General features: G+C 43.6%; 1 protein-coding gene across 3 annotated transcripts in view; it reads left to right on the top strand.

Moving 5' to 3' along the window:
• The first annotated feature begins 2531 nt into the window (after nucleotides 1-2531).
• LOC138503444 (para-nitrobenzyl esterase-like) overlaps nucleotides 2532-21058 on the top strand; it is a 344471-nt gene continuing 325944 nt past the window's right edge. Inside the window, exon 1 of one of the 3 annotated variants that reach the window (XM_069623187.1) lies at nucleotides 2532-2603. The gene's annotated coding sequence lies outside the window, so the exon portion shown is untranslated. Of the gene's footprint in view, nucleotides 2604-5814; nucleotides 6197-21058 lie in introns of those variants that run through there. The other 2 variants (XM_069623185.1, XM_069623186.1) reach the window with 2 other exon arrangements.

Here is a 21058-nt window from a genome sequence, read left to right as displayed (position 1 = left end):
TGATTGCGGGACTCGTGAGGGATGGGGAGGGAGGCGAGTGAGTTGTTATGGTTTTTTTTTCTTTCCCTTTTAGCACCATGTTAAGGTGCATTGTGTGCTGTTTGTTGTTGAAATCAAATAAAAAATAAAAATTAAAAAAAACGTGGCTTCTGTATCTATTAGAAATTCCCGACTGTGTCCATTTATTTTTAGCAGCAGAGTTGGGCTGTATTGGGTTGCTGTGCCGTTACCTATGGCATGTACATAGCCTCTTTTGCGGTCGATGCTTGATGAGGAATTAGATTCATTGTGGCACCAGGGTGAGGCCTCCAAATATCTTATTTTCTGCCATGTTGACATCCTTTCTGATTCTTCTGGTGAGCATGTGCACCTGACATCTTCCCTTTGTTCGCTGTGTCGTCTGTCCGTGTGCGACGACTCCCTCTTTCTGCTACTTGAGCGATGTCGACTGGGGGCTGGAGATTGCCACGTTCTAGGATGGGGGCTTTCCCGCCTTCTGGTTTACCTGTGGTTTTCAGTTTTCTGGAAATATCTGATGTTCTTGCACACTGATTGGAAGTGGTTTTCACCTCCGCATTTGTAATAGTTGTGTCCTATGGCTGGGCACGGTCCTACGGGGGGAAATTTGTATCCACAGCGATAGCATTTCTTCTGGTCCAGACTACATTCAGACGATCTCACCTGACACAGGAATGCCGGGGAGGCTGTCTGCATAATTTTAATATTGCTCAATGATTCAGTCTGCATGGACAGTGCCGTGTCCGCTCTGGCGAGTTGTAGAATTTCATCTAATGTCCTGCTCTTTTGCAGTAATTTCTTCCTAAATTCGGCTGACTCACATCCTGCCTATGCTTGGGATTTTCAGGCCTCGTCTTCAGAGTAGTGGTCAAAGTAGCAATATTTTGCTTTTTTGCGTAATCTCATGACAAAGTTGTCCATAGTTTCTCCTTTGTCTTGTGTGGATGTATGGAATATGTGGCATTCATAGTCTACGTTTTTTAGAGGAGAAAAAAAATTGTTCAGTGAATCAATGATACCTTGAAATGTGTCCGTTGAGTTTTCTGGCATTTTAAACACAATGGGCCTCATTACGAGTTTGGAGGCTCCATGGCTGCCTCCAAACCGGGCTCCAAACCGGGTTCCTGCAATGGGGACTTACCGGTTCATTCTGACATAGGAGGACCCGGTAAGTCCTCCTTCCAGGAACCATTCCCCATTCCCATTTGAGCCCCCATAGGACTCAATGGGAATGGGGAGGGAGGTAACAACGGGCACATTACAAGTGTCCCGTTGTTACCTCCCTCTTCCCCTTGCGGGACCCGGAAAAGACGTCTGGTTTTACCAGACGTCTGATCCGGGTCCCGCAAAGGGAACCTCGTAATAGGCGCTCCCGGAATAAAGGGGGCCCATAACGGCCCCCTTCAATCCGGGAGCGCAAGGGTCGTAATGAGGCCCAATGTCTCTTACAATTGGACCTAGCAAGTGCATTAGTGGCAGCGTTCCTCCTTAACACCTGTTGCATCAATGTAGATATTGGGCCTCATTACGAGGTTGGAGGTAACCACGCGCTATTAGCGCCATGGCTGCCTCCAAACTCATTCCGACTCCGCCGTGGTGAATGGAGCAATTACCGGTCCATTCCAAGGTTGGCGGGACTGGTAATTCCCCATTCACCAGGGCCATTCCCCATTCCCATTTGAGCCCCCAAAGGGCTCAATGGGAATGGGGAAGGCGCTAATAACGGTACCGCAAATTGCTGTACCGTTATTAGCTCTAAAAACAGGCGTTAAGGAAGGACCCGCAAAGGGAACTCGTAGTAGGGCGGTAAGGGATTACCGGCACCGGTGCCCTTACCGGTGCCGGTAATCCCTTACCGCCCACCTCGTAATGAGGCCCATTGAGTTCCTTGAGCCACCTATTGCACTGGGGTGCTAGACTACTAGTGTCCGAAAATGTCAAAGGGCTGTACTGCCTGTAGTTGCAAAAATTCGTATCCCCCATCATCACTGGGCACCCGGAGCTTGACGATGGGCTTGAGGAGCTACTTATCACTTTATTCTCTGACATGATGGTTGTGTACTATGTGTCGTGGTTCTGGGGAAGAGGGCTGGTTGTGCACTCTCACCTTTATTTTGTGGTCCAAATGCCTCCTTTCTGTGAGCAGCAGTGGTTGGTACTGGCTAGTGAGGTGGGACCTTCCTGGCCACATGCACTATCCCTTGCACGTTGAGGTCGCCCACGTGGGGATGCAGAGTGGAGTAAATGTGGAGCTGGGCACACTTCACATGCCAGATGAGCCAGCTGGATCAGAAGTATGGGCACAGGGCAGGGTCCGCGTACTGTTGGCCAGTTGCACCTCTGTGCCTAATACCATGTCCTTCCAAATGCCTGTTTCAGGCTTTCTGACGTGATGTGGGAATTCTCCCGGACGCCGACGTCGTGTTTAAGCCCAAAAACTGGGCTCGCAGCAGAGCGGGACAAGCAGCAGCAGCAATGGTGCTGCGCTCACGGGTGGCAGCCCGGCTCTTGATTGTCTCTGTGATGCGGCTGCGGGTGGCACTGGCAGGCTACCTCGGGCGTGATTTCTGCAAGCACGGTCAGAGGTATGTCACAGCATGTTTCAGATGTATCACCTTCGTCGCCATTGTTGAATGCTTACTTGCGGATGACATTAATGAAACATGATACGCAATGAGCACAGGCGCCTGAATGTAGCCGTGTAACCTTCTTTATTAATCTGGCACAGATTGACGAAAACCTGCCTACAAATACGTGGTCGGCTGCGACCCCAGCAAACAGTGAAAGTGGACAGGCGATCGATTGCCTGTCCCTGCAACATAAACATAGGACATTACACCGCTGGCACCTCTCAATGTCACCCGGTGCAGAGAATGTGTCGGAACAGGACGGGGCACTGGTCAGGGGCAACACTCGCGAGAAGACTGCAGCACTGCCGAGTCTTCTGTAAGCAGACTGCTGGAGGAAGCATGGGCTGCGCGTGTGTGTGTGGGTGACAACTCAGCTTCAGAACAGGATTCTCCCAGCGAGATCTGACCTGAAGGCGAGTTATTACATGTGAGTAACTATGTTTCAAGAAAAGAACACTTCATGTGCTTATAAATAGAGACACAGCCAACACCTCACTTGTTGTAGCTGTACAGACCTAATATATGCCCTATTTAAAGACATTTCTTTTCCTTAGGATGATCAATGTGACCAATTAAAACTACAGACTCCCAATTTCCATTATTCTTTCAAAAGAGTTTCTTTCTGAATCACAGTAAGACGTTTCAAAATTCAAATTCTGGACATACTAATGTTCTCATAATGCTCTTTGCTTTTATGCAAATCACCAGGATTGGGTTCTGTAAAGGGATTGGCCTAGGACCAGGCGGAAACGTCATTGAGCTGACCAGGCTGAAGCCCTCCCCCGAAATGTTAGATGAGGGGCCTGGCTTCTGTGTCCTTTAACAATTCAAAGGATCAGGAACATAGTCCTAGGCACATTTTGTTTCTTCCAAGTCACATCTACAATCTGCTCGGCTCGGATGATCAAGCACTGCCCTTTCCCCAGTCACAGCCCGCCTGAGACACACAGGCTGAGTAATGAACTTGACAACACGTTTCTTTTGTCATCAGCGGCATAGCCTTTCTTATGCATGATGGTGAATTTCAAACTGAAAACCACCAGTCACCTTGCAAATCTGTGACAGTCAAAGCGAGCAACACAATAAAGCACCACTTGAAATACTTGTTCATACCCATAATGTCTAATAGCTTGATATGGTAAAATGTAAAGTTTGCTTTGATGTCCCTAGTTGAATGTTCTATAAACCATAAATAACAACACGCTGGAGGTTTGTGACGAATCTTCAAACCTAAGTGAGGCTATTACACACCTCATTTTATTGTGTGTCTTAAAGCGCAGAAAATAAAGTGGGTAAATAGATATTTTGCCCTTTGCATCTTGAGGTTTTCCATTCTAGATGTGGAAAATAAAGGTACACTGATATTATTTCGGCCCAACATGCTGCTGCTATAAGGATTTACATGTTGTCATGATGCTTTAATATGCAATTTGTGTATTTTGCAAGTAAACTCTATAGGTCAGTATTATTGTAGGTCTTGACACCCAAAACTTTACTTCAATATTTGTTCCAAGAAAAGCGTGGAAAAAGGTGGCCGTGCTCCAATTGCAGAGTGGGTTAAAATCCCTGCTTCACTGTTTAGCGCAAGTGTGTGATCCCGGGAAAATAATGTAATCTCACTCTGACTTCAACTGCAAAAATTGGGGTGCTTATAAGGGATTACATTTACACCCTTACATTAAGACCGTTTTAATAAGTGTAGGGACAAATTGGTGTACCCTGGTGCTCTTCTGCTAGTGGCTCCACTACTGTCACATAGAATTGCATTATTGCTGCACTGGTCCCTCCCCCAGTCTCGTAACACTTGATTTGACAGGCAGAAAAATGGCCTCATTCCGAGATTGGAGGTAGTCATGGCACTATTTGCGCCATGACTGCCTCCAATAACAGTACCGGCACCGGTCTCGTTCAATGGGGACTTAAAGGTGTAGTCCGACCTTTGCGGGACCGGTAAGTCCCCATTGAAAATACCATTTCCCATTCCCATTTGAGCCCCCTTAGGGCTCCCCCTTAGGGCTCAATGGGAATGGGGAAGTAGCTAATAACGGTACTGCAATTTGCGGTACCGTTATTAGCTCTGAAGTCCCTTAGTGGGTCCCCTGCATAACGCCTGGTAAAACCAGACGTTGAAGGAGGGACCCGCTAAGGGAACTCGTAGTAGGGCGGTAAGGGATTACCGGCACCGGTCTCCTTAACGGTGCCCGGTATCCCTTACCGCCCTACTCGTAATGAGGCCCATAGTCTCACCAGCCAGTCAGTGCAGCAGAGATTCTATTATAGCAGACTATCCGGGGTTGAACCAACATTACATTTTGTCCCCTGTTATCCAGCGTACAGCCCCAAACTTTGCAATGTCCTGTTATGCTATGATATTGAGTCTTTCATTGCACGCCATCTGCCATTTTCACACTTTCTAGGACCTTCAGGATCTGCAAAAAGTGGGTGTTTTCAGATTTAAAGGAGATAATTAACTGATTGTCACATTGAAGCTGCACTAGAATAGTCTCATTACAATGAGTAATGAAGTTAGATGCCCCTAGTGCCTCTCCCAAAATGTGAAGGGTTAGCCCCCGTCTACATTTTAGCCTAGGTGCACTCCTGGATATGCGCACTTGCATTTTGTTAAGCAGAGACATGGGCGTAATTTTAGGGGGGCACAGGGGTATTTGTCCCCCCCCCAACTTTCATGGCACACCATTTTGTCCCCATTAATTTGGCTGGGGGACCTTTTCTTCAGATGCCATGTCCCCCCCAACATTTTCAGCAAAGTTAGTCCTCTGGGCAGAGATGTGATGGAAGCCTTTACCCGCAACTGGTAGTGTTAAAGTTTGACTGTGTTTGTTCAGAAAAACATACTTGAACACACGCAGTAAAACTAAAGCTGGTACTTTCAGGAAAGACTTCCATCCCTCTCTGCATATTGGGCTTTAAAATATACTATTTGATAGTTGGTCCCCACACCAGACCATAGGGGATGGGGGAACAGTGGGGGCGGAGCATCCAAGTTTGCACGGCCTATTTTTTTAAATGGCCCCTCCCATCACCACTTAGCCCCCACCCCAAATGTAGGTTCTGTTGCGCCCCTGCCTGGGACCACGCCCCTCGGCACGCCCACTCCTCTCCCACTGCCCCACCTTCCAAGAATGGGTGGAGGGGTGGGGTAGTGCTTGAAAAATTTCACCTACAATCTAAGGCCCCTCGAAACCACTTTCAGCCGAGGCCCGGTCTCTGCGTTTTCTCCCCCTCTCCAGCCTCAGTCGCATTCTCTACGTTTCACCCTGACCTATGTCCCCCTTCCTGCTTTGGCTCTGCTCCACGTCGGTCTCTTGCTGCGTCCCCGCCTCGCCCCGCCCTTGCTCTACTGGCGCTGCACTTCCTCCTCTTTCGCTGTTCCTCTGCTTTCTGCCCTGGGAGTGGACACTGAACAGTGTTTGCCTGTCAGAAGACCCCTGCCTCAGGTGAGCGGTGGGGAAGAGGGAGGCAGAAGGGGGACTTTACATCTAAAAGATTCATTTTGCCTTTACTGATCAAACTGCTACACCCTCCAGGTAGGCTACAGCGGCTCTTTATCGATGTCATTTTACACGCTCTGCATGTGCGTCCGGTGCGTCCTATGAAACGCATAATTCAGTACATGATGCACCCTTTATGTTTTCAACTTTTAACCCCATGTTAATCCATGTGCCTTCCTTTTCGTGCTCCGCTTGGACGCACGACATACACATCGTCCATCATGTACTCCCTTGCCGAGCTTTGCGCATACCTTAAACCAGGCTTGGACTGGCCTATAGGGCAACAGGGCAATACCCGAACCAAAAGCACAAAATGCTAGTGTGGGCACGTTTTATTGGTCAAAGAAGTGGGCCACTGTTTTGGCCAATGTGGGTCAGTTTGATGAGTTACTTCACCTTCGGCTAGTAGTTTTGACCAATGTTACTGAATAAATATTCTTTAAAATGCACAATTTGCATCACATTTTATCAACAACCTTCCCCTTGGGTACTACTGAAACAGTCTTCACAAAAGGAATGAATATTCATTTTAACTCTGGGCCACTTTTTCATTGGTGCCCGAGACAATGTTATGCCCCAGTCCGACCCTGCCTTAAACACCCTCGTTTAGAGCTCTCAAGTTACTCAGATACCAGGGGGACTGGGTGATCTTCTCGTGCATTGTCACGTGAGCTCTGCCTCTGTGTAATGCCCCTGGTAAAGCTAGGGCTTTGAAGTTTCCCGTGGCCATGCGCGAGACCTGTTTTTTTCCTCCCTTTGGGTTCTGGGACTTATATTTTTTCTTTCCTAATTGAAATTTAGGAAAACTACAAGTCCCAGAATGACAAATTAAAATAGAACTGGATGGCCACTGGAAACTTGCACATAGCCTACACATATCTCATTGCATGATGCCTTGAGTGCTTTGTCCTCGGACACCTTATACATTTCCTGTATATGCTTAGGGTCTCTCATGAACATACTCCTTATACATCGGTGGTATCCAAACGTTTTATGCACTGTCCCCCTCAACAATTAAATACAAATATTGTCCCCAGACCCCTCAAATGCCAGAAATTGCTCATATGCAGAATGGTCTAAAGGGCAGTGCCCGAAGTGCTGACTAATGTCCTACTGTGGGCCAGTTTGTTTGCCCAAAGTGGGCCAGTTTTGCAAGTTACTGTTTTTTTTAACTCTCGAGAAGTGTCAATTTTATTTTACTAACGACTTTTTTAAAAAAAGCTTTATTTTTCGTTAACTTGGTGACAGCATATACACAGAAGCAGCACAGTGATCTTGACAGCAACGATAAGGCAACACTCAGTACACAATTAGAACCATGACATGGGCGCTACTGCAGTACTAGACAATCCAGGCACAGATACTGCATTCTCAGCTAAATAGCGGCGAAAGTCTGACCAATTGTCTTTGAGTCTACTCTGTGGATATAACAATGTTCCATACAACTCCTCCATGTCGTTTGCCCATGTAAGATCGATCAACCAGTCTTGTGCTGAGGGGGCACCAGGTTGTTTCCAGCTAAGCACGATCTGTTTCTTAGCCAATAAAAGTCCCAGATTGAGAAATCTACGTTTCTCCTCAGCCATTGGTTTCGTGATACCCAATAGTATGGCCACCTGTGAGACTGGCTCTGCATGGCACGTCACTTCAGTCAATATGTCACATACCCCATCCCATTTGGATTGGAGACGGGGCACGCATAAAACATATGTAACAGGTTGGCCTCCTCGCCGGAACACCTGGGGCATCTGCCAGGGACGTCATTTGGGGGTTGCCAGGGGTCGCACCTGTGAACCCAGAGGTCTCCCTTGCTACCCCTAGAAAAGAAACTTTTTAAAACATTTTTTTTTAATTGAAGCTCCTGGGCTCTGGCCAGCGCCATGTGGCTCTTTTTTTCTGGAGTAGCTGGCCTTCTTGTTCAGCCCACTTAAAAAAAACAGGGGATTCCAGAAGTGTAACACTTTGAGCAGTGACCCTAAATAAGAAAGAACAGGATTAACAAATAATTTGGCTTTCTGGAATTCTATACAATAATTGCTAGACTCATTAAAGGTTTATTTCAGGCACACTTCAGGGGGTAAATCGCTGATTTAGTCTGTTCTTAAGCCCCTTAACCCCTTAAATTCACAATGCAGACAAAAAACCCCAAAAAGCATTTAGAGTTGAATAAGCATCCATTTCGGATTTATGTTGCTTTTCGCAAGTTGCAGTCATAGCATGATCTTTTCTGCTGTTGTCTCTGTTACGATCATCACAAGATATTCCATCTCAGTGTCCTCGGTTACAAAATCCTTTTGCCTAAAAGCTTGTGTACAGTGTAGAAATGTTTGACCATAGCACATTAATTGGCCCTTGATTTAATTGTACTGCAATTAATGCGTTATTGTAATGTATCTATCTTTCCTATCTCCATGGCATGCTGTTCAGGGTGTTAGTTTGCATGTATGAGGTAACCAGTGCCCAGAGTACAGGATGCCGCGTGAGTGCGCTGTTTTGCCTGCGCTACTCTAAATCTAAATACACCGTTATGAACCCTCCCAATGGTATGTTTGCCAACCTCTGAAGCCTGAAAAGTAGATCCACCCAGGCTTCCAATTTTGCACCAGACCTGCAGATTAACTGACCTGCTGTTAAATCTCAGTTACCAGTTTAATGGTATCCCCTACAGAGTGTAATTTGCTTTCTGACTTTGAGAACATTCAGAAATGTAATTGCTCATTTTCGTATAGCCGGTAAGAGAGCTATAGCCGGTAAGGTAGCTCAGTGTGCTGAGCGCTCGCTGCTGTGATGTGTGTGTAATCTGCAAGTTGCAGGTTCAAATCCCAGCAAGGCCATCTCAGTCTTTCATCCTTCTGAGGTTGATAAATCAGTACCAACACAGGTTGGGTGATATTGTATGTATATTTCTTCTTTATAAAGCCCTTAAGCCTAAGTGGTGTATATATAAAACACATTATTATCATTTGACCTTGGACGTCTGCTTGCATTCACAGTAATTTGGTAATATGGGCCTATACACACTGATATTAACGATACATATGGTGATCCATTCTTGTATGAAATGTTTATTGCATTACATTGATATCATAACCATATTTTTTTTATAGTATGCTATGTGATGCCACCAACTGTTTTGTCAAAGGGTGAAAGGCTGTGTTCCGTCGCTTCCCGTGACGTCACTGTGGGGTGGGGTCAAACGACATCACTTCCTGTGAGGCCATCAGAGGTCAAGGGTCGTGTGATGTCACTTCCGCTAGCCCTGGCATTTGGTGAAATGACGTCCCTGGCGAACCCTTGCTGGGGTGTAATCAAGTCTGTTCAAAACCATGAATTGAAACATTCAAAATTATGAATTAAAGATTCTTTTGGTTAACACACATGTCGCAGCCATTGTTTGTTTGTGAATACCATACTCTGGGTGCGATCCCATTTGCCTCTGGCGGGGCCCTTACGTACTAATATACCCAGTGAGTGATCATACAGCATTGACACCCGTTTTATGGAACCTCCCATCGCAATTTCGTGTATATATGACTCGGCTGGGCTTATTTCAGGCTTGCTCGGGAATTCTGGCCACCACAGCCGAAACGCAGTTCTCATCCGCCAGTAGTGTAGCCTCTGCACAGGGGACTCGCCAACATAACTTCAATTCTTCCCAGTCAATACATTTGCCATGTACATGCATGCGCCCGAAAGTAGTAACAACCACAGCATTCTAGCTTAGCGAGATGGAACAGTCCAGGGTAGTCGACAGCCTTGCAAGAGCCTATAAAGGAGCCCCCTGTCATATGGGTATTCAGCCCCCGTAATCGCTGCAGTTTAACACATGCCCAACTGTGTAGTGGGCAGTGGATCTAAGGGCCCGCAGGATACATATGTAGTGCTGAACATCAAAGTGCGTAGCTCAGCTGTGCCCGCCACCGCCACCTTCTAAGCGCCACATGTGGCGGCAGATTGAGGATCCTCCCGGTAGGAAGCGAAAAGCCCTTTTGCTGCTAAGTAATAGAGTTCAAAATGGGGAGCTCTGAGACCTCCTTCCGCCCATGGTCGGGTCATAGCCTTCCAACCCATACGGACCCCTCTGTTGCCCCTCACAAAGGATGTGCATAATGATTGCAGTTCCTGAAAGATTGACCTGCCAGGCCAAACCGGGATATTGTTGAACAAGTATAATAATTTCGGAAGTATCAGCATTTTCACTATGGAGAGGCTCCCCATCACCGACATCGGCACCTTTCCCCAATGCGTCAGCTCAGGCACCAACTGCTTCCTGTACGCGGTATAATTCTGAGTTATACTCTCCTTTGCCGACTTGTGAACCGTGATGCCTAAATATCTGAAAGAGTTGCTCACCAATCGCAGCCCATGCCCGCCCCACTGTCTCTGCCCAGATGTAGCCAACGAAAACACCTCAGACTTATCTCTATTGAGATGCAAGCCTGAATAGCTACCAAAGTCCTGTACTGCTTGTAGGACCGCCCCCGCATTGTCAGTCGGCTCTTTAATATAAAGCAGGATATCGTCTGCATATAATGAGATTAGCGTTGGTGGACTGCCCAATCATAGCCCGCTTCTAGCATGCCAGAGTCGGATCAGCCAAGGGTTCAATGACAAGTGCGAACAGAAGGGGACACAGCAGGCACCCCTGACAGGTGCCGCCCCCCAGCATAATGGGTGATGATACCATCCCGTTAGTAAGGACTCTCGCTATTGGGTCCGTATAAAGCAGCTGAACCCACAATATGAAACTAAGGCCAAGCCCAGCATTCTCGAGTACTGCAAACAGGTCTGGCCAGTACACCATGTCAAATGCCTTCTGCATATCTAAGGAGTTAGAGTTGGAGGGCACCTGCGCCATTACTTTGTAAAACTGCGGAAGGTTCAGTGCAGTAGCCGTACCGGGTATAAACCCTGACTGATCACTATGTATAAGGTGGGTCATAAAAGGCTGCGTTGATTCGCTATTGCTTTGTTGAAAATCTTTTTGAAACAAAATGGTGGCGTCCTGCCACATACATTTACATCAGTTTGCATTATAATTTCCTGCAAATGTTATCTCATTTGTCATGCTGAATATCAAAGACACTGTATACTCGTAATTATATGAGATGTAAATACAAAAGGAACCCCAAGTTTGATTTTTAGCTTATTTATTTGGCTAAGGTCAAAACAAAGAGGTAGAGTAAGGGTACAGTTTCCCTTAATATTTGGTGCTTTTTACAAACCAACACTTGCCTCTAGGTTGGCAAACATGTTCGAAATGGAGTGAAACAGAAAGCAAATTATAGACATAGTTCACAAACTTATTGTGCATAGTCATAACATTGTTAGTGCATGAGCATAAGAACAAGACAGTTATTTCAGCAATTATGCTCAAGACAATACATAGGTGTGAGCCATGAACTGAAGTTAGGTTTTCACATAAAAAACATCCTGGTAGTTATTTCCAAGCTGTATTGGATTATTTTGAGGGAGGTAACCAAGTCTTTGGCCTGGGGGGAATCAATCAAATGACTCTAAAGGACAAGTTAAGGTGTCCCTATTATAGCTTGTGCTATATCTTAAAAGTGGGTAACAGAAGGGACTGCTCAAAGCAAGTGGTAGGACTTCAGAGCTACAAGTATTTGAAACAAAATGGTGGCGTCCTGCCACATACATTTACATCAGTTTGCATTATAATTTCCTGCAAATGTTATCTCATTTGTCATGCTGAATATCAAAGACACTGTATACTCGTAATTATATGAGATGTAAATACAAAAGGAACCCCAAGTTTGATTTTTAGCTTATTTATTTGGCTAAGGTCAAAACAAAGAGGTAGAGTAAGGGTACAGTTTCCCTTAATATTTGGTGCTTTTTACAAACCAACACTTGCCTCTAGGTTGGCAAACATGTTCGAAATGGAGTGAAACAGAAAGCAAATTATAGACATAGTTCACAAACTTATTGTGCATAGTCATAACATTGTTAGTGCATGAGCATAAGAACAAGACAGTTATTTCAGCAATTATGCTCAAGACAATACATAGGTGTGAGCCATGAACTGAAGTTAGGTTTTCACATAAAAAACATCCTGGTAGTTATTTCCAAGCTGTATTGGATTATTTTGAGGGAGGTAACCAAGTCTTTGGCCTGGGGGGAATCAATCAAATGACTCTAAAGGACAAGTTAAGGTGTCCCTATTATAGCTTGTGCTATATCTTAAAAGTGGGTAACAGAAGGGACTGCTCAAAGCAAGTGGTAGGACTTCAGAGCTACAAGTATTTGAAACAAAATGGTGGCGTCCTGCCACATACATTTACATCAGTTTGCATTATAATTTCCTGCAAATGTTATCTCATTTGTCATGCTGAATATCAAAGACACTGTATACTCGTAATTATATGAGATGTAAATACAAAAGGAACCCCAAGTTTGATTTTTAGCTTATTTATTTGGCTAAGGTCAAAACAAAGAGGTAGAGTAAGGGTACAGTTTCCCTTAATATTTGGTGCTTTTTACAAACCAACACTTGCCTCTAGGTTGGCAAACATGTTCGAAATGGAGTGAAACAGAAAGCAAATTATAGACATAGTTCACAAACTTATTGTGCATAGTCATAACATTGTTAGTGCATGAGCATAAGAACAAGACAGTTATTTCAGCAATTATGCTCAAGACAATACATAGGTGTGAGCCATGAACTGAAGTTAGGTTTTCACATAAAAAACATCCTGGTAGTTATTTCCAAGCTGTATTGGATTATTTTGAGGGAGGTAACCAAGTCTTTGGCCTGGGGGGAATCAATCAAATGACTCTAAAGGACAAGTTAAGGTGTCCCTATTATAGCTTGTGCTATATCTTAAAAGTGGGTAACAGAAGGGACTGCTCAAAGCAAGTGGTAGGACTTCAGAGCTACAAGTATTTGAAACAAAATGGTGGCGTCCTGCCACATACATTTACATCAGTTTGCATTATAATTTCCTGCAAATGTTATCTCATTTGTCATGCTGAATATCAAAGACACTGTATACTCGTAATTATATGAGATGTAAATACAAAAGGAACCCCAAGTTTGATTTTTAGCTTATTTATTTGGCTAAGGTCAAAACAAAGAGGTAGAGTAAGGGTACAGTTTCCCTTAATATTTGGTGCTTTTTACAAACCAACACTTGCCTCTAGGTTGGCAAACATGTTCGAAATGGAGTGAAACAGAAAGCAAATTATAGACATAGTTCACAAACTTATTGTGCATAGTCATAACATTGTTAGTGCATGAGCATAAGAACAAGACAGTTATTTCAGCAATTATGCTCAAGACAATACATAGGTGTGAGCCATGAACTGAAGTTAGGTTTTCACATAAAAAACATCCTGGTAGTTATTTCCAAGCTGTATTGGATTATTTTGAGGGAGGTAACCAAGTCTTTGGCCTGGGGGGAATCAATCAAATGACTCTAAAGGACAAGTTAAGGTGTCCCTATTATTTTTTTTTTTTTTTTTTATTATTATTATTTGTTTGGTTAATACAATCAACCTTTCAAATTTTCAACATACAAAAGAATTGCATTTCATGATTATTTACCAACATATTTATACAAGAGCAGCAGCACGTGCAGTAAATGGATTCAACAATCAAGGCTGCTCAATTGATACTCTTTTTGATATTCAATAGGATTTGACTGAAGCTTATAGCATTTAGCAGGAAATGCAGCATCCAAAAATTGTATCGTGGCTATCTTTATGACTAGCTTAGGTGATGAAAAGATGAATTGCCACAGATCTTTGTATATATACCTGTTTTGGTCTTCCAGATAATTTTTAAAATATAGCATACGAGTGGCCGCCAGTTGAGGGCAGTACACTATACAATGTTACAAGGTCTCTTTTTGGTCTAAAACTTTACAAAATCGGCAGTAATTATCAGCCTTCGGGATTAAGTTTCTACGAGACAGGACATCTCGAGTTGGCCACAAATTCAGACGAAAACGAAGCAGCTTTTGACGTATTTTAGAGCATGGAAATTTGACCAAATAATCAGCCATAGCACTATGACGTTTATGACCAAATAAATTTCGTTTGAAGTCTTTATAATTTAAACATTTATTTTGGTTGGTACACCAATCATAATGTTGAATTTTTTTCCTTGCACTGCTTTCATTTGTTAATAAAAGCTCCAGCGAAATTGATGCATCAGCTAGTGCATTTAAAGTTGCCTTACACCATTTTTGGGTGAACATTCGATCTCTGCTTAATAGATGGACAGCCACTTTGCCCAAAATGTCTGTACGATTAAGAGAAAGAAGACATTTTCGGAGAAATGCACAGTATTTCCAAGTGACGTATGAGAAGATGGAAAGAGAGCCCAGTTCAAACCTTATCAATGGTAGCGGGGTGCTTGCCGGCAAATGTAGTACTTGCTTCCAGAAGGCCGATTCCAATCTATCCCACCAAAGTTCTTTTTTGGGGGCTTGGGCTTCTGACCCATAAGTTAAGATTGGAAGGACTTTCTGCATATAGAAAGTTACCACATGTTTTATTGTAAATTTGCCGAATTTGCCCATTACTATTTTGGCCTGTGCAACTAAAGTCTGTAGTTTGCCCTTTAGTTCAATATCTTGACTGGGGTTTGCAGGGGTGTCGGTGATCAAAATCCCCAAATATTTATATATGGATACCTTGTCAAGGGCAGAATTGTGCAATTTCCATCTAAATGGTTTGACTTTCGCTCCCAAGTGCCATTTGCAAACCATTATTTGTGTTTTATTCATGTTTATATTTAAGTGGTTTGTATCTACATACGATTCCAGACCATTTAAAAGATTTTGTAAACCACTTTGAGTTTTTGAAATGAGGATCAGGTCATCTGCATAAAGGAGATATTGGATTTTGGTCAAACCCATTGTCGGAGAGTCACTGCTTATCTGCTTGAGAGCAATACCCAAATCAAAGATAAAGAAATTGAATATAGAGGAGGCCAAGATGCACCCCTGTTTCAATCCTCTGTGTGTTGTGAATTTGGCCGTCAAATCGCCCCCCAGAGCAAGTCTCACCTGCATGGTAGTATTTGTGTGAAGGAGAACTATTAATGATGTCAGAGAAGAGGGACAATTGTGTTTGATTAATTTTGAAAATAAAAGCGCTCTGTCGACTGAGTCAAAAGCGACTTTAAAGTCAACAAAGGCTAGAAACAAAGACTGTCTCTGAACAGTATGCTCGGAAAGAAGTGTATTTAAGGTAAAAATATTAGGGATAGTACCTACTTGTGCCACAAAGCCTGCTTGAAAAGGATCGTTAAGTCCAGCCTGCATGGTCCATTTTTGAAATTCTCTTAAAATTAGACGAGAGAAGATCTTACCGGGGGCGTCCAATAACGCTATGGGTCTGTAACATGTAGGATCTTTCCTGTTCCCTTTCTTAAAAATAGGAATAATTATTGAGTGAGTCCAGGAAGGGGGTAAAGTTTGCGTTTTAATAATGATAGAGAAGATTTGAAATAGTATTTTGGCCCAGATTTCTGGATGATCTTTAAACATTCTGTTAGATAGACCATCAGGGCCGCAGGCACCAGATCGACTGGACGTCTTAAAAAACAGGCGAATATCGTCCAAGTCAAAATTTAGATGAAAATTCGTCGTGAACTTGTCAGATAATGGTGCAGAACCCCCTTTTGGAATACTGTATAAGGCTGAGAAATGGGAAATCCAGTCTGCCTCGGTGACTTCATTGGCTTGTACTATTACCTGTGGCCCAATAGTGGCATGATTGAGCAGGGACCAGGTGTTAGCAATGTTCTGGCTTTGAATAGTGGCCAATAACAGTTGGCTGTCAAGATGGTATAATGTGGCACGCCTGGATTTAATCCAGTTTCTGTAACTGGTTTTAATTTTTGTTAGCTGACTATGACGCATACTATGAGGTAATTTCATGGCTTCCCTTTTTTGAAGTCTGAATAATCTCTTATGATTTCTGACATCCAAATTGAAATTATGAAGAAAGGTAGGACGGGTCTTAGATTTAGATAAAGTGCTCGGCAATACAGGTCGAAAAACTTGAATCATGTCAGAATAACAGATGTTAGAATTTACCACGTTCAGTTGGATTTTGTTAGCTTCGTGATTCAATTGTGTGTAAAAGCGGTCTAAAGCTTTGTCCGTCCATCTTACTTTGTTACCTGCATTATTAGAGGTTAATTGAGAATGTTGATATTTATCTCTCTGTGAGTTTGGGACACCCTTAAACAAAAATTTGGCCGTCAGTTGATTGTGGTCACTCACATCAGATTTTATAATTTCGAAGTCTATCACATCGGAGAAACAACTAAGATTCATGTACATATAATCTATGATGGAGGAAGACTGCCCTCTATGCCACGTTGAACCCGGGGGGATATCGGATTTAAACGCACCATTGAGTCTAAAAAGATTGTGATATTTTACAAATTGTAACCATTTCTTGGTTCTAAATTGGGTATTTGAGGTTTTCCCAGCTATACAATCCAAATTTAGGTCACCAGCAATCAAAATTTTGTGTACTGTATTGTCTAGACAAATGAGGCTGATCATATCGCTCAACGTATTCAGAAAGCATTCATCCGTTATCCCCGCCGGATTCCAGTATACATTTATAATGGCATACGAGGTGGCAACCAAATTGAGCCGGGACATTTGAATAAAGGGATTGGGTGATGACCAAGAAGTGAGACTGGTATTGGTGTTCGCTTGAATGGCTGTTAATAGACCACCATATGGTCTACCACAAGTACTCTTACTAGCAGTGTTCATTAAAACATCATGTGTGTCCCAAATTGGCGTGTTGGTCAGCCAGGTTTCCTGTAACAGTATCAGATTGTATTTGCTTAGTAAACTCAGATCATTATTCAAGAGGTGAGAGAAACCCCTAGAGTTCCAACTTAAACATGTGAATTCGCTTGGGGTCAGAGCTTGATCTAGTTACTGTTGGTATTCAGATCCTATAAGAGCTCTAGAATCTTTAAACCCATAAGAATGACTTTCATGTGTAACATGTTTTGACTGACTCAGGAAATGTTGCTGTTGAGCAACCTGTGGATTAAGATTGAATTCAGAATATACTTCGAAACCAAGATCGAACAGATCCTTTCTTGCTAACCATATTGCGTTTTGGATTACACGAGATTGCATCCAAAGTCTCACAATATGTAAGTTAGAATTGTCAAAAAAATCTACTAATGTTAAATCGTTCGAACTAATGTCCTCAAGTGCCACTATGTCTGCAAAGATATTCAGAATAGAGTTTCTGTTCAGGACGAACTGCTTATATGGCAACGATCTACATTTTAGGACTAGACAGAAATTAGCTAAACGTTTTGGAGGGGGGTGAATGGTACTGGATTTGTTATTGGAATCCAAAGAAACCGAGTGACTAGAGGTAGGTTTTTTGTCACTAGTTAAAGCTGTACTGGGTGACATTTGAAGATCCTTAGAAATCGCGGCTTTAAGTAGGGTGAATAATTCAGGGACGATTTCAGCCAAGAGTGATCTCCCAGACTTATCAGATAAGGGCATGGGCAAAATATTAGTTTCAGAACAATGCTTGATAGAAGATGCCTTGGGCTCGCTAAAGGCAGACAGTGGGTGACTCGCAGGTTGACGATTTTGTTCAACCACGGTCTTTACCTGTTTGTTCTGAATTGATTGAGTTACAGGAACAGTCTCATGTTTGCGAAAACCCTGATCTGACATATAGGCATCAACAGCCCGCCGAAGTTCCATGCGATGGAACTCTGATGAAGGACTGCTTACTTTAGAGGATGAGGGATTCGGGGAAATATCTCTTTCATTTAATGGTATAGGGTTTAATAATTTAGGTGCATTAATTGCTGTCACCAGAGCATCCAAAGGGGCATAGGACGGCACAGTTGGCGCACTCTTGGAGTTATTAGTCAGGGAAATGGTCGAGGTGCGCAACAAAGCCATTTGTTGATATTTTTTTGATACTGCTGAAGCAGCAATTAAAGCATTTTTTTTAGGCAAATGAATCTGGCGAATAAAATTTTTAGTTTTGGATGCATGGTCTAGATTGGTGATAGTTTGATTTTTTGTTTTTTTTGTTTTTATTATTTTTGACCCCGCCCTCTTGATAGGAACCCCCTTACCAGCACCTGTCTGCGCTCTATCTGTGAATATTTCGTAAGGGACATTAGCGGTTGATGAGGTGCCAGAGTCAGTCTGAGTGGAGGGTTGACCTTGTGCAAAAGCACTTGGACAGACCACGGCGCTGTGAATTATGCCTTCAATGTATGGGACGGCAGAATATAAAAAAGATTTGGGTGGTGTACTATGTTCAGTATGATGATTCACCGAAGTTTGCAATGGTCCAGAAGTTTGGGTACCTAAAGAAGCTTTCAATACTACAGGCATATCACTTGTTTCACATACTTTCTGCACATTAGCATATTTAGAAAATAAAATAGGTGCATGCTCCTGCCATTCCAAAATTTTGTCTAATTTTTGGGTATGTTCAATGGACTTATCTGTCCACGAGTCAAATAGTTTTGTTAATGTTTGGAGTGAGGTGTGCATGGCAGCTAATGTCAGGTTGACCAAGTTTTTATTTGTCATTTCTGAGTCCACCTTACATGATAAAATTGGGGATTGTAGATGTTGTCGTGGGGTGGGAGCAAGATAAGAAGCATCAATAGCAGAACAATTTGACTCACAATTTGAGAACATAATGGGAGATTCAGAAAGACGAGGAGAAACGTCCGCAGAAAGTAATTTGGAAGACAGGTCAGCATGACTCAAATTTAAATTTGCAGTAACATTTTTTGCTGCAGCAATAGGAGTTTGAGCTCCTGCAGGTGGAATGGGAGCAGAAGAAGGTATGTTGTGTAATAGTATGCTATCCGAAAGGGAACCATATTGAACCGGCCCAGGCAAAATAGGTGTTGCTAGCTTGGTGACTATTGGCACATCTTTGGTATCATTACACAAAACAGGATGAACATTTAAATCAACAAAAGTTTGATCATGAACCATATGAACCATGGGCAAAGGTTTTGGGAGACTTAAAACTTGCGGCTTTGCGCATCCTTTATAAAATTGTCGAATGTCCTGCAAAGGAGGCCCGAGAGGAACAGCCTTGCGACCTCTGCGCGTTCTGCTGGCTATTGGCGTTGAGCACAAAGACAGTGGTGGATGTTGTACAGTTAATGCTATAGAATTTCGTGAGCACGAGTTGCGTGCCAATTGGGATTTTGGGGGCAAGGCCATTGTTATTGACGGCAATCTTGACTGCATGATAGAAAAGCTGGTCAGTAAATCCTGTAAGTTTGATTATAAATGCAAAATAAAACTAATAAAAGCAGTCCACAAATCACTTTTAAGTGTTATTAAAATCCTTCGAGTGGTGCGCCACTTACCAGAGCACCTCGATATGCAGGCTCTGCAGTCTCTATATTGCAGTTCGCTGCCGCCCACGCCAAACAGCCAAACAGCACCAGCCCTTCTACCACCAGGGCTTACGCCGCGAGGGTGACCGTGTCGGGAAGATATCCTTCCTTCCCAGTCACGTGATCCACCACGTGACACACTGAGGCTCCTCCCCGCTCTGGCAGCTGTGTGCGGGCTCTAGGCGGCAAGAGCGGAATGCTCGCAGTGCGGCCACTTCAAGGTAGGGACAAATGGAAATGCTGCTTCGGTGCTTTCCAAAATGCGCAGCTCGTCCCCAACAGTACACAATAACAAAGGGCTCAGGCGTCCGTGTCGGGAAGATATCCTTCCTTCCCAGTCACGTGATCCACCACGTGACACACTGAGGCTCCTCCCCGCTCTGGCAGCTGTGTGCGGGCTCTAGGCGGCAAGAGCGGAATGCTCGCAGTGCGGCCACTTCAAGGCAGGGACAAATGGAAATGCTGCTTCGGTGCTTTCCAAAATGCGCAGCTCGTCCCCAACAGTACACAATAACAAAGGGCTCAGGCGTCCGTGTCGGGAAGATATCCTTCCTTCCCAGTCACGTGATCCACCACGTGACACACTGAGGCTCCTCCCCGCTCTGGCAGCTGTGTGCGGGCTCTAGGCGGCAAGAGCGGAATGCTCGCAGTGCGGCCACTTCAAGGCAGGGACAAATGGAAATGCTGCTTCGGTGCTTTCCAAAATGCGCAGCTCGTCCCCAACAGTACACAATAACAAAGGGCTCAGGCGTCCGTGTCGGGAAGATATCCTTCCTTCCCAGTCACGTGTCCCTATTATAGCTTGTGCTATATCTTAAAAGTGGGTAACAGAAGGGACTGCTCAAAGCAAGTGGTAGGACTTCAGAGCTACAAGTATTTGAAACAAAATGGTGGCGTCCTGCCACATACATTTACATCAGTTTGCATTATAATTTCCTGCAAATGTTATCTCATTTGTCATGCTGAATATCAAAGACACTGTATACTCGTAATTATATGAGATGTAAATACAAAAGGAACCCCAAGTTTGATTTTTAGCTTATTTATTTGGCTAAGGTCAAAACAAAGAGGTAGAGTAAGGGTACAGTTTCCCTTAATATTTGGTGCTTTTTACAAACCAACACTTGCCTCTAGGTTGGCAAACATGTTCGAAATGGAGTGAAACAGAAAGCAAATTATAGACATAGTTCACAAACTTATTGTGCATAGTCATAACATTGTTAGTGCATGAGCATAAGAACAAGACAGTTATTTCAGCAATTATGCTCAAGACAATACATAGGTGTGAGCCATGAACTGAAGTTAGGTTTTCACATAAAAAACATCCTGGTAGTTATTTCCAAGCTGTATTGGATTATTTTGAGGGAGGTAACCAAGTCTTTGGCCTGGGGGGAATCAATCAAATGACTCTAAAGGACAAGTTAAGGTGTCCCTATTATAGCTTGTGCATTAACGTTAATTACAGTAGGTGGTATGATGCACATGCA

This window comes from Ambystoma mexicanum, chromosome 11 (assembly GCF_040938575.1).
Source record: "Ambystoma mexicanum isolate Mex_15411 chromosome 11, UKY_AmexF1_1, whole genome shotgun sequence".
Lineage (NCBI taxonomy): Eukaryota > Metazoa > Chordata > Amphibia > Caudata > Ambystomatidae > Ambystoma > Ambystoma mexicanum.
Note: the sequence above shows the minus strand (reverse complement) of the source record. Positions and strands in the feature narration are given on the sequence as shown.